Raw genomic sequence first — 14,329 nt, forward strand, 5'->3', positions numbered from 1 at the left:
AAGGCGCGCTTTCCCATAGAAAGTCATGCAAAACAGATTAATCCGTTCCAGACTTTTAAAAACAACCCCTAAAAAAACAGAAATGTAACATGATTTTTAATATCTAACGAGACCATTAATCCATACAATGAAAGCAATAATCAATGCACTGTACTATAAAATAAACAAGACAGCATTGTAGATGATAAAAATTATCATAGCCGACAATAGCCAACAACTGCATCAGATTTTCGGCTTCCGAAAAACGTTCAAAAACTGGAACAGTTACTTCCGGGTTCTCGGGTCTTGGGAACCAGGGCGCTTGAGAACGAAGGTGCCACTGCATTTTACTTACCAAGCAAACCTAAATCACATTACTTTAACCAAAATATCTTTTGAATTCACAAGTCACGTTACAACTTTTTAGCAACCCTCATTTTTGGGAAGCGGAAAGCTGGAAAATTCAACATGGCCGACTGTCGCCGTGTCACGGACCCCTATTAAAAGCACAGGCCTGTTGCTCTGCTAGGAAAGGCGATTGTGAAAGCCAACACTCACCACTCCCTCCCTCCCTCCCACCCCATCCCCTTCTTGCAAAGTTGGCACCAGAAAGTCTAACATTAGCTTTTCCAAGACACTGGGCTGCAAGTCTTCGCCTCCCATTTCGGACCCTCCTTGTCATGTCCGTTTCCAAGCGAACATTAAGGTCAGCCTGGATAGAGCAAGACAACGACGACAACAAAAACCCTTCTCTTAAACAGCCTTGGCTGGAAGGATGGCAACAAATCCAGCCCGCCTTCTTATTAATCTTTTAATCTGTTGCTAAAATTCCACTCTGAAAGCTCCTTTTAAGTGCTGCAGATTCACCGCTAGCCAATTCCAATCGAGCAAAGCAAAAAGGGATAGGAATGAAACACACTCTTCGCTGGATCTCGTCAGCTCCTTGTTCCAGTCGCTCCAATTTAATTCACTGTCAAGGAACCACTGGGCTGAATCGTGGGAGGATTAACACACCTTCACACAGACACACACACACACACACAAATCATAGACCCACAAAGTGATCTGCCGATTGGTAGCTCCTTCCTCCCAGCTGCAAACTGGGAGCATGGAAGCTTGCAAATGCCACATTTTTGTGTATAAGACGCCCCCCCAATTTTGGGGGACCCCCAAATTAAGAAAACACCCCTCAGCACTACCTGTGTATAAGATGAGCCCCAATTTTAAACCTAGTTTTTTGGTTTAAAAAACCTAGTCTTATACATGGAAAAATAGGGTATATCTCAAGCAGGGGACAAAGGTTAAGCCCCAAATCACAATCTCAGATCCACCCAAACCATCGTTTGTTTTCTCAAACCAGAACCACAAATGTCTGCCAGAAAGGGGAGAAGAAATTCCGGTCACGAGTTCGGATTCAGGAGAAAGGTTTCAGCTGACGGGGTGGGGCTGTGGAACCAGCAATAAGCATCACAGTTTTCCGCCACACATTGCTTGAATGTTGTAACCGAAGGCACGATGATTCACAGCCACAAAAGGAATATCTTTCACCCGTCTCTTTTGCAAGTACATATTGTCCTAAATAATGTGGTGTCTTGCTCATGAACTATTTTAAACTGGCTGTGTGGGGAGCAGTGGTTGCTGCAGGTTACAGGGAACGGTACTTTGGATTGGGGTTGCACCCCAAGTACGGTTCGGTTTGGGGGTGCTCGTCGACCAGGTGCTGCTTTTGCCAGCTTCATCCTTTTCTGCAGCAGACAGGCCTGTCTGCCAACATTTATGCTTTAGTAACTTATAGGCTGGACTACTGCAATTCGCTCTATGTGGGGCTGCCCTTGAAGAGCGCCCACAAATTCAAACTGATCCAAAAAATGCAAATTCTGCAATATTAATTAGCACCTGCTAGATTGAACGTATTGCCTTAAGGCAGGGGTGCAGAACCTCTTCGGGCTGGCGGACTCGACTGTTATCGCCCTACCACCTGGCGGGCCAGATTTGGCATGTGGGCAGGATTGCCCACCTGTCAATCCTCACCTGCTGTCACCTTGACATCAGGTGATGTTGAGCTCTGATATCCTGTTTATTGGGGTTCCCAGGGCTATCTGAAAGGGTTTTGATGCTTGCAAGGCGCTTTCAGACAGTTCCCATGCTCCAGTTGGAGCCAGTGTGGTGTGGTGGTTAAGAGCGGTAGTCTCGTAATCTGGTGAACCGGGTTCGCTTCCCCGCTCCTCCACATGCAGCTGCTGGGTGACCTTGGGCTAGTCACACTTCTCTGAAGTCTCTCAGCCCCACTCACCTCACAGAGTGTTTGTTGTGGGGGAGGAAGGAAAAGGAAAATGTTAGCCACTTTGAGACTCCTTCGGGTAGTGATAAAGCGGGATATCAAATCCAAACTCTTCTTCTTTGGAAAGCCCTGAACAAGTGATCAGAAGGGCAGAAGAAATGTCTTTTGGAAGCACCACCTGCCTGCTTGGGCTGGGTGATATCTGTTTTTCAACATCGTGGCGCATCACCAGCTAAAGGTCATCATATGCCGATATACCACAATGTCTGAAATAAGCCTGGAGCTACCGTATGTGGAGCCATTGGCTGGCTTCACGGTTTTCCCCACATTGCGATTTTTGCACAGCACACAAACACACACACAACGATTCGTGATATATCGGCAGGTCAAAAATTATGAAACTGATACCATGGTATGGACTTCAAACCGGTTTGGGGAGATATATTGGCCAGCCCTACTGCCAGCAGGAGAGTCTTACATACAGGAGACTCTTCCCAAAGGGAGACTTCCCTGCACTCCACTTCTGAGCACCTGATCGGATTTTGAAGGACAACTGCCCTTCAGTTCTTGCACTGTTTCGGAAACTGTGACTTAAGTAGGTTCACTGTCAGATGGGAAGTGAATCGGATCTATCCCTCGTCCCTAAACTGGAATAGAGACTGGCCTGTGTCCATTTTCACTGTGGCGACCTCGGATTGGAATTCCCAATCCTGTGCACATCTGCTCAGACGTAAACCCCACTGGACCTGGTGAGATTACTCTGTGGTGTAGTGGCTGGAGAGCAGGACCAGGGCTTGAGGGAGCAGGGTTCAAATCCCCATTCAGCCATGAAGTTCACTGGGTGACCTTGGAACAGTCCCTCATTCTCAGCCTAGACCAGGGGTCCCCAAACTTTGGCCCGGGGGCCAGATGTGGCTCGTGCAAGCCAATTGTGCGGCCCCCACCGCCCGCTCTTACTGGCACGCCGCGGTGCAGTTGCCCATCTCCGGGTCGGTGCGGCACCAGAAATAGCTTGTGTGCACGCGCGGGCCATAGGGCGGGGGAACGTGCTCCCATACGCATGCGCACAAGCTGTTTCTTGTGCCGTGCCGACCCAGAAGTGCACTGGAAATGACATCTGCACATGCACAGAAGCCATTTCCGGCACCACGCCACGCCAGAAAAAGCGAGTGCGCGTGCGGATGGGAGCGTGTTCCCCTGCCCTCCGGCCCACCGCGCAATCGGTGCCAGAGGAACCGGCCCGAAGCCAGGTAAGTTTGGGGACCCCTGGCCTAGACTACCTCACAGGCTTGTTGTTTAGGAGGATAAAACAGGGAGAAGTATGTATGTCACCACCTTGGAGGAAAGAGGGGATAGAAATACAAAATATTAATATGTATACAGAGAGTTATTATTTTTAGTACAACTGACCGATACAACTTATGTTTTGCGAAGCAACTGAAAGCGATTCCTTTCCAGCTTTAGAGTACTACACACACAGAGGGAGGGGAGAACATTAAGATAAATTCAACATTGTAAATAAGTTTGGATGCAAAAGTGGAATACTGAATGGTACAGATTTTGTAAAATATGCCGGGATTTATGATATGTAAAATGAACCATGGAAAGAGAAGGGAAGTGACTGATATTTTAAGGATGTAAAATGAGTGTTTTAAATTGCAAAACAGAAAATTTAATAAATATTATATAAATAGAGAGAGGGAGTAGTAGCTTCCCAATTTGTTCAGGCAACTGTGGAAAAAAATCTCTTCCCAAGCAATACAACCAGGGAAATTAACAAACATCGTATTATTATTTTTATCAAACAAGATATTGCCCTTTCCAATGGTGTTGTGAACACCATGGAATGAAGCAAAGGAAGCAGAAGGAATGAACTTTTGTCGTGACAGAAGAATGAGGCAGCTTTAGGATATGTTGAGGGCCATAGAGAACCATAGGATTGTAAAATTGGAAGGGGTACCAAGGGTCATCTAGTCCACCCCCTGCAATGCAGGAATCTCAGCTCAAGCATCCATGACAGATGGCCATCCAGCCTCTGCTTAAAAACCTCCAAGGAAGGAGAGTCCACCACCTCCCAAGGGAGTCCATTCCACTGCCGAACAGCTCTTACTGTCATAAAGTTCTTCCTCAAAGGACAACAGTCATGGGAAAGGAATCCGCTGAGGAAGATTAGCTGTTGCTGCTAAACAGCCATGGAACAAAACAGTGCCATAGAGAGAGGAGAGGTTCAAATGGAGAGAAGTCATTCCTAAACATGCACAAACTCTATGGGAGGAGGAACCCGGCAGGGTGCGGGGCTAAGATTTCACTTCCCCAAACAAGGGTTTGCAGTTTTAAGAACTCGATAAAGACAGGTTTAAAAACTGCATTTGTCTTTCGCACGTACAAATCAGCAGTGGGAGGGAGGCTCCGAAGGGCATGGAGAGAGAGAGAGACACATGCGAAGTCAGTCGTGGTCCTTGTCCCTAAATAGAACAAACAACACAAAACTTCCTTTTCCAAAATTGCAACCTCGGCGGCTGCAAACGCCGGCAGAAGACAGGTGGGCTTGTGGCGGCTGGAGGCAGGAAGCCAGCAGCCTTATGGCAAGATCACTGGCCCAACAAACAAGGAACTGTCTTGATCACAATGGCAGCAGATCTTTGCGGTTTTAGGCAGAGAGAGAGAGGTTGGCTAGTACCCTTTGGGACTCATAAGGCAGAAGGCAGGGAGACTGACACTAGGTGGAGCTAGAGAGCACAGCAAGCAGAGCCAATGACAGGCAGAGCCAACGGATTCTAGCGTTGTCCGTAATCACACCGTTCAAAGATGGAGTGAACTCTTTATTAACACGACCTCCATAGACTTGGCTGAGTGTCAGGCCTAAGGAGCAGAACGGCTAATTCCTGGCGGTCTTCCTCCATTAAAATCAGTTGCAGAGACTGAAAGCTCTCGCCTCCGAACCAAGGCTCTTTCCGAGCAACCGGAGACTGTGTCTGCGTGCAGCCAACCTCTCCTCCGCCCCTTTTCATGCCTCTTCTGGTTCTGGGAGACCAGGGGAGGAGGGGAACTGTTCGCAGCAAAAGGAGGAGACACCCATGACTCATCTCTGCCTCTTGGCCTCCCCTCTCTCTTCTGCCTCTGATTCTGGACTGCTCTCTGCCACAGACTCTCCCCGCTCACTAAGCCCTGTTACCTCTTCAGCTTCTGGCACCTCCTCTTCTCCCTCTGACCACTCATTGTCCTACCACCATCCCAGGCTCTGAGCCTTCTTCCTTTGAGGATTCCCCAGCTGGTTCCTCCCACCATTCCTCTGCCTCCAACCAGTCCAGGACACCTCCCCACTGAGTTCTACACTTGGCTAAGGAGGAGGAAACCAACAGGCAATGCCACCCCCCAAAACTTATTACTATTATTTATTTGAATTTATATACCGCCCTATACCCGGAGGTCTCAGGCCAGTTCACAAAACAAAAACAAAACATAAAAGCACAAAATATATACAGTGGACCCTCTGGATACGAACTGAATTCGTTCCAGGGGTCCGTGTGCACCCTGAAAAATCTGTATCCAGAGGCACCGCTTCTGCGCACACATGCAGCGCACAGAGCGCTTCTGTGCATGCACGAAACCCGGAAAAATACTTCCGGGTTTGCTGCTTTTGCAACCCAAAGTTTACATTGCTTGAGAGTAACGTAACCCGAGGGTCTACTGTAATCAAAATAAAAATAACAACCCAATAACTCTTCTCCTCCCCCCCCCCCAAGAAAACATTTTAGAAGGGCATAGGATGTCAATTAAATCAGTCAAAGGCCTCGTTAAAAAGGAACGTTTTTGCATGGTGTCTAAAGCGGTATAATGAACTTCCTGCATTGCGGGGGGGTTGGCCTAGACGAAGCTTGGGATCCCTTCCCGACACCACAATCCTACAATTCTGTGAGTCTATCACAGGTGGTTCATTCCAAAATCTGGGGCCCTACATTCACCTCCTGTTAAGTCTTGGTTTTCCTCCTCCGGTGTCTCCAACTGTGGAAATGCAGACTGAGAGCATCCCGACTGGGGCAGAGACCCATTCCGGAGAAAGGCCGCCTTTGCCTGAATGGGCAGTGAAGCCTTACACAGAACAGCTGCACCACAGATCTGGTGGAAAGCAGTTCCTTCAACCAATGGGGTGCTCCTTCACCAGGAAAAAACCTTCCGCTCTCTCGCTCTCCTCTCTCACGACAGTGATCTGGAGATCAAAGCTTTTGCTGGAGTGTGAAAGGCAACGGGTGTGCATGCATGCATGCGTGTGTGTGTGTGTGTAACCCTGCCAACGTGCTTACATCATGCCCAACCGAGCCAGCGTGAAAATAAGCCCGAGTGCAGGGTAGCAAAGGGGCAGCAAAGGATGGGGAGAGAGACAGAGATACCCAGCTCTCTCCCTTATCTCCACTGCACTGCAGCTAAGTGGTCCCCAAGCTCCCTGCTAGGGAGATGGGGGGGAAGAGAGCAGAAAAATGCCTTCCTAAAGCAGCTCAGAAATCCAGCTTCGGGATATAATAATTATTATATGTGTGTGTGAGAGAGAGGGAGAAATTTGCATGCACAATGACCCAGTTATGCAGTGGGCCAATTCTAGAGATGAGCAATAATGAGCAAATGCTTCAGCAGACCAAAGCCACTTGATTCGTGTGTGTCCCGTCCCCGTCCCCCAAATATTGTCCCCTAATAGTACAGGTCTACCCAGCTACACTTGCTGGATGGCTGTACTCTCCTCAAAGAGATGTGATTTGTACTCTCCTCTCCCTCGCTCTCTATTTTAGGAAACCTTTGCAGGGATGGGAGAAGGAAGGTTATGGATGTGATGTAGAAGACACCGGGTGGATTTCAGATGCCCCAAATAAAGGATATGCCCAATTCACAGGATCTGGATTATTAGCATTTTTTAAGGATCTGTCCACAACAGAACTGAAATGAAATCCGCTTTCACACACACACACACACACACACACACACACAATGAAGGCTCCATCTTCCAGAAGCGAAAGATCTCTGGCGAAAGAGATCTGATCATCATTCTGTATATCCATGCGTATAGGGAGCCAAAAATGATGTGATGGAAGGTTATAGCAAGCAAAAATGTTTCGGTCTTTAAAAAAAAACACACACACACACACACACACAGAGAGAGAGAGAGAGAGAGAGAGAGAGGAAGAGGACATTTAATCCCTCTGCTCAGCTGGACAACATGTCACGTTTACCAGGAGTTTATGGCCATCCTTGCTTTGCAGCTATAATGCTACGGACATTAAAAAACAAACCAACCAAGGGGCATTATTTAGCCATATCGAACCCCTCTCTCCCAGTTTCTACACCTTGGCTTAGCCCAAAAAAGGGGGGAGCAGGTTTCCTCCCCCCCCCCGTCTAGTTGCCGGCGAAATGGCACGCAGCAGTCGCAAGCACCCAGAAGAGCAGATGACATAATTTGCAGCCATCCCCTGTTCATCACCCAAACGCCAGCACCTCACCTCGCGCTCTGGATGACACCCCATTTATGACATCATCTTAAAAACACACACACACACACACACACACCAACCCTAACACCAACCATCCCTGATCATACCTGCAAGGGGTTTTATGGTTTTACTTACACAAACGCACGCACATCCTTTATCAATGGGTGGCCGCTTCTTCAACATTGCAAGGCGGGGGGGGGGGGGGGGGAGGTGGAGAAAAGCAAGCAAAGAGGCTATGCCCCCGCCCCAGATTACGAAGAAGAAGAAGAAATTGGTGGAAATATTTTATTCTGGAGCAATGCACCCATTGCAACGGATATGCTTCCCCTTGCATTTCCCGCGGCGTCAGATTACTGTATATTGCAAGAAGCAGAGGTCTCCAAGCTCACCGGGGAAGGCAAACTAAACTAACAAGCGGGGGGGGGGGGTCAGAAGAGGTGGCGAGGCTTATTTTCGAGGACCCCCGCATCTCCGCCGTGCACCACATTTTAATTGCAACAATATCTGCACACGCTCCGTCCTCCCACAGAATCCTCTTCATGCACCGATTTCCTCCACCCTGAGCGATTTTGCAAAAGAGGGGAAAAGGTAGTGCGTGCAAACGTAACCAGTCTTCCACCACCCTGCAAGCAACCCCCCCCCCTCCGCGGGTCCAAGTGTGTGGCGACGCCTCCCTCTCTCTCCCTCCGCCTGCGCCCCCTCCCCAAATCCCTCCCGGGCGTGTAGGCAAGAGGTACCTCTCCTCCTCCCCGCTGTGCCCTTACTCTTTGCAGGAACGCAGGCGATGCGCTGCGGGCGCGCAGCAGCTCCTTCAGCCGGGAGGCGTCCGGTTTTTAATCCTCTCTTTTTTGGCGGCGGCGGCTCGGGATGCAGGAGAGAAGCATGCAATACGACGGGGAAGGAGCTCGGAGTTCAAAAATGAAACGCAACCGAAAATGACGACCTCCGACCAATTGCACGGGAGAAAAAATTCAAAGCGTGCGCTCAGGCGGCCATCCGGCGCTTCGCGGAGCCTTTGCAAGGAAGGAGGCGAGCGGCGCTGCAGGCGAGCGGGCTGGCGGCTCGCATCCCGGCCAGCGTCACCGATACACACGCGCGCACTCGCAGACACGCATCTTGCCCCTTTTCTTGCGGCAAACGGCAGCCAACCCGCCTGGCCACGCCCCTTTGTCACAGCCTCAGCCTATCGGAGAGCAGGATCCGGGAGGAGGGTGGATCGCCTGCCCTTTTTAACTCTTCCCGCACTGCAGCGCTCCAACGCTTGGAGGCAGGGTCGGGGCTGGTCGACACGTGATGGGAAATGTTTGGGTTTGATGACATTTGTAATTTTTTATTGTCCCATTTTGCGCGGATTGCTTTTTCTGTGCACCGGTTAGAAGTTGCAGGTAATGAAGCGTTTCCTCCAATTGGGAAACTGAATCCACATTCATAAATTGACCTTAACAGATTGGAGAACTGGGCACAAGCTAACAAAATGAATTTCAATACTGCAGAGGCAAATGTCAGGTTCTGCACTTAGGCAAGAAGAACCAGCTGATCACATATAAGATGAGGGACACCTGGGTTGACAGTAGTACATGTGAAAGGGATCTAGGGGTCTTGGTGGACCACAAGTTGAACATGGGTCAATAGTGTGATGCGGCAGCAAAAAAAGCAAATGCTATTCTAGGCTGCATCCACAGAAGTCTAGTGTCCGGATCAAGGGAAGTAATAATACCACTCTATTCTGCCTAAGTTAGACCACACCTGGAATACTGTGTCTAGTTCTGGGTGCCACAATTTAAGGAGGATGGTGACAAGCTGGAATGTATGCAGAAGAGGGCATCCAAGATGATTGGAGGTCTGGAAACTAAGCCTTATGAGGAACGGTTGAAGGAGCTGGGAATGTTTAGCCTGAAAAAGAGGAGACTGAGAGTAGATATTATAGCCAGCTTCAAACATCTTAAGGGCTGTCACATAAAGGAGGGAGCAAGCTTGTTTTCTCCTGCTCTAGAGGGTAGGACTCGAACCCATGGCTTCAACTAAATTCCGACTAAGCATCAGGAAAAACTCGGGAAGTTGTGGACTCTCCTTCTTTGGAGGTTTTTAAGCAGAGATTGGATGGTCATCTGTCATGGATGCTTTAGCTAAGATTCCTGCACTGCAGGGGGTTGGACTAGATGACCCTTGGTTCCCTTGCAACTCCACAACTCCATGATTCTATGATTCTAAATAGCTTTTCGCCCTTCTCTCATAATACTAGAACTTCGTGGATGGCCCAATAATATTAAGTGGCAGAAGCTCAAGCATTTCTTCACACAGTATTTCCTTAGTGTATGGAACTCCCTGCCACAAGTAACAACAACAACAACAGCAATAATTTTATTATTTATACCCCACCAATCAGGCTGGGTTTTCCCAGCCACTCTGGTCAGCTTCCAGCAAAAGAGAAAAATGCAATAAAACGTCAAATATTAAAAACAAAGCAAAGCTTTAAAAGATGGCTGTTAAAAGAGATTAAACAAATTTGTGGTGGAGGCAAAGAGCCTCTGTAATTGGCGGTTAGACATGATGGACCCAGTCTATTGAAGCTGAATGCACATTTTTTTGGGGGGGGGGTGATGTGTGCGAATTACGACCCATGGAAATGGCTTTGTCCAGATTCCCCTGTTGCTGTGCAGGGTTTCCCAAAGGGGTCAATATTGATCTTCTTGGGGTTGGCGGGACTCTGCAGGGGATGAATAAAAGCCCTAGAGATCGAAAAAGAAGTTTGCAAGGTACAGTGTAAAAAAATAACTAGGTAGTCTGAGCTTCAGCACTAAAGACGAAGGCCTTGCACAGAGGGCAGTTCCCTGGCCAATGAGGAAACTGTATTTAATAGTCATTTCTTTATTTTTTACACTTTAAGATACCTCATCACGGTGGTCGATAATAAATCAATGACAGTTGTGTGTTGGCTTTATTTCATTTACATTCCTAAGAATCTGGGTGGGGTGAATGGCAACTTTCAAGGACCTCAGTGAATTCAGAAAGGGGTTTAAACTTTTCCAGTGAGGCCATGGGGTGTTGCATTCATGTGATGGGGAGAAAGATGGGGGGGGGCTGGCAGGCCGCCGGATCCAGGCCCCTGTTTGCCACCCCTGGTTCTAAGCCGTTGCAACCTGCGATGTGATTCAGTCACTCTCAACTTCCTTCAACGGCTCTTCTCATCTCCCACGACTAATGCGGTTCCGCCGCTGCTATAGAGACTGGGTTTAAATAAGAAATGTACAGCCCACTAAGTGTGTGCCCAGGGAGATCGGGAATAATTATACAATTACATGTTGTTTTCATTTTTCGAAGATAAGAGTTGCCAGAGCTCAAAGGTACTTGAAAGTCCTTTGCTAGGGAAACTTTAACCCCCTTAAGCCCAGGTATGTCAGGGCGGGGGGAGTCCAAGCTATGGTTGCTTGGGGGGAGGGTATGCACTCTGCGTATGCTCAGAGGTACTCCTGCCTGTTAACAGAGCGAATGCTATTCTAGGCTGCATGAACAGAAGTCTAGCGTCCAGATCAAGGGAAGTAATAATAGTACCACTCTATTGCGCCTTGATCAGACCAAGGGCACTGAGAGGAGAGATGACAGCCATCTTCAAATATATTAAGGGCTGTCGCATGAAAGATGGAGCAAACCTTTTTTTTCCTGCTCTGGAAAGTAGGACCAGAACCAATTCAGGTTACAAGGAAGGAGATTCTGACTAAACATCAGGAAGAACTTTCTGACAGTAAGAGCTGTTCGACGGTGGAAGAATCTTCCCTCGGGAGGTGGTGGACTCTCCTTCCTTGGAGGTTTTTAAGCAGAGGTTGGGTGGCCATTTGTCAGGGATGCTTTAGCTGAGATTCCTGCATTGCAGGGGGTTGGACTAGATGGCCCTTGAGGTCCTTTCCAACTCTACAATCCATTTAATTATTTAATTATTCCATTCTTCCTTTTTTTAAAAAAAATTAATTTCCCTAGATTTGCCCAATATTGCCAAACTTCAGCCAATCATACAGATTTTTTTTAAAAAAAATAAAGAAATTTATCATTCCATTCTTCTGTTGCCCATGTGCTGTGTGATGCCTTTCCCCTCTGCCATATGCAAAGCAGCAACCACCCGTTGCTTTGGATGCCTTGGAAAGAGGTAGATTTTCATCCAAGCTTTCCCCTGACCCATGAGATCAGACCCTGGTTTCATTTATTTGAATTCTCCCAATCCCTGTTTTTTATACACCTTGGTGCGTATGCCTGGGAAGCCCACAGCACAATGCGTGTCAGCAAGAAACTCCATCGCTCCCCAACAAATGCCATTTAGAGATCAACTCCCTCTGAATCTGTGGGTTTCATATCCTGAACAGATATTCATTCTCCAATAACCAACCTAGGTGGTTGCTAGGTAACCACCATGTGGTCCACCCCAGAATTAACTTGTTGGCCTTGCTGGTGTCCCAAGTATCCCCATCTCCCTCTCCCTCCGCCCATCCAGTCTGCAGCTGTCAGTCTCTGCGTCCAATACTGATGTTCCAGATGTGGGTTGGCCCTGCATTCACCACTGGCAGGAAGCAAAGCGCAAGAGCTTGGAGATGTAATTATCGTTATTGCTCACCAGCACGTACACAGGTAATCCTTACATAATGTGCATACACACACACACCCCACACACACCATGTACTTGCAGATGAAAACCTTTCTCTTTTCCAAATACTGGTCCCTGAATGTTCTTGTTACGTGAAAACATCAGAGTTCTCCATTTAGCACAGGGGTCAGCAAACTTTTTCAGCAGGGGGCCAGTCCACTGTTCCTCAGACCTTGCAGGTGGGGTGGACTATTTTTTGGGGGGGGGGATGAATGAATTCCTATGCCCCACAAATAACCCAGAGGTGCATTTTAAATAGAAGCACATATTCTACTCATGTAAAAAGCCCCACAAATAACCCGGAGATGCATTTTAAATAAAAGGACACATTCTACTCATGTAAAAACACGCTGATTCCCGGACCATCCGCGGACCGGACTTAGAAGGCGATTGGGCCAGATCCAGCCCACGGGCCTTAGTTTGCCTACCCAAGACTTAGCATGTCTAGTAAAAGTAATTGAATGTCTCCAGACATATTATTCCACCACTTGGTTCCAAACACCAGGTGTTCTGGAATATGCGCTAATATGCAGGGACTGTGAAATGCTGTAGAAGTCAACATTCTGCAAATCCTGAATTCTGCCGTTGGTTGCAATCATACAAAGAGCATGCTCATTTGACTGGTCGTAGACAAGCAACACACATTTGATCTGAAGGAGCGTCTCCACCCCATCACTCAGCCTGGACTCCGAGGTCCGCCTCTGAGGGCCTTTTGGTGGTTCCCTGCCTCACTGCGAAAAGTGAGGTTCCAGGGAACCAGGCAGAGGGCCTTCTCGGTAGTGGCACCCTCCTTCTGGAACGCACTCCCTTAAGATGTCACAGCGATAAAGAACTACCCGATTTTTAGAAGACATCTGAAGGCAGCCCTGTTTAGGGAAGTTTTTAATGTTTGATGATTTACTGTGTTCGATGTTTTTTATTTGATGTAAGCCGCCCAGAGTGGCTGGGGCAATTGATGCTTTTGAATTATGGTGCTGGAGGAGACTCTTGAGAGTCCCGTGGACTGCAAGAAGATCAAACCTCTCCATTCTGAAGGAAATCGGCCCTGAGTGCTCACTGGAAGGACAGATCGTGAAGCTGAGGCTCCAATACTTTGGCTACCTCATGAGAAGAGAAGAATCCTTGGGAAAGACCCTGATGTTGGGAAAGTTTGAGGGCATTAGGAGAAGGGGACGACAGAGGATGAGATGGTTGGACAGTGTTCTCAAAGCTACAAACATGAGTTTGACCAAACTGCGGGAGGCAGTGGAAGACAGGAGTGCCTGGCGTGCTATGGTCCATGGGGTCACGAAGAGTCGGACACGACTAAACGACTAAACAACAACAATTTGATGTAAGCCGCCCAGAGTGGCTGGGGCAACCCAGTCAGATGGGTGCCACAGTAATAATATTAATTGATGATGATGAGCCCAGTGACACAAGCCCACAGCTGGAGGCAGCAATGCTTCTGAATACCAGTTGCTTGAAACCACAGAAGGAGAGAGGGCTCTTGTGCTCAAATTCTCCTTGTGGGTTCCCACAGGCATCTGGTTGGTGGCTGTGAGAACAGGATGCTGCCCTGATCCAGCAAAGTCTGTTCTTACGCTCTTTTCTTTTCTTTTTTTCTTCCTTGATTTGCCTTCACGCCTTTCTTCCAGTCCCTCTTTGGACGGACTTCTCAGTTCAGCCCCTGCATGCAACTTACACTCTCCCTGGATCAATCTTCCAGGAGAACTGTTTCAGTGCTGCTGCAACAACAACAACAACAACAACAACAACAACAACAACAACAACAACAACAACAACAACAACATTTGTATGCCTCCCAACATAGGGTTGCCATATTTATAGAAATAAAAACTTATTGAGCTTTATTTTCAAAAAGTTGTTGAGCATTTCTTGGGAAAGTTTAAATTAAAAAAACCCAGACATTTTCCCGATTTCCCCAAATTCCCCCTGGACGCTAATTCCGTCATT

At 48.0% G+C, this 14,329-nt stretch overlaps 1 protein-coding gene across 3 annotated transcripts in view; it reads right to left on the reverse strand.

Annotated features, from left to right (window-relative positions):
* LZTS3 (leucine zipper tumor suppressor family member 3) overlaps positions 1 to 8,901 on the reverse strand; it is a 69,491-nt gene extending 60,590 nt beyond the window's left edge. Inside the window, exon 1 of one of the 3 annotated variants that reach the window (XM_035101152.3) lies at positions 8,505 to 8,901. The gene's annotated coding sequence lies outside the window, so the exon portion shown is untranslated. Of the gene's footprint in view, positions 1 to 8,477 lie in introns of all 3 variants that reach the window. The other 2 variants (XM_088660667.1, XM_035101160.3) reach the window with 2 other exon arrangements.
* Between the last annotated feature and the right edge of the window lie 5,428 nt (positions 8,902 to 14,329).

This window comes from Zootoca vivipara, chromosome Z1 (assembly GCF_965207765.1).
Source record: "Zootoca vivipara chromosome Z1, rZooViv2.hap1.1, whole genome shotgun sequence".
Taxonomy (NCBI): Eukaryota; Metazoa; Chordata; class Lepidosauria; order Squamata; family Lacertidae; genus Zootoca; species Zootoca vivipara.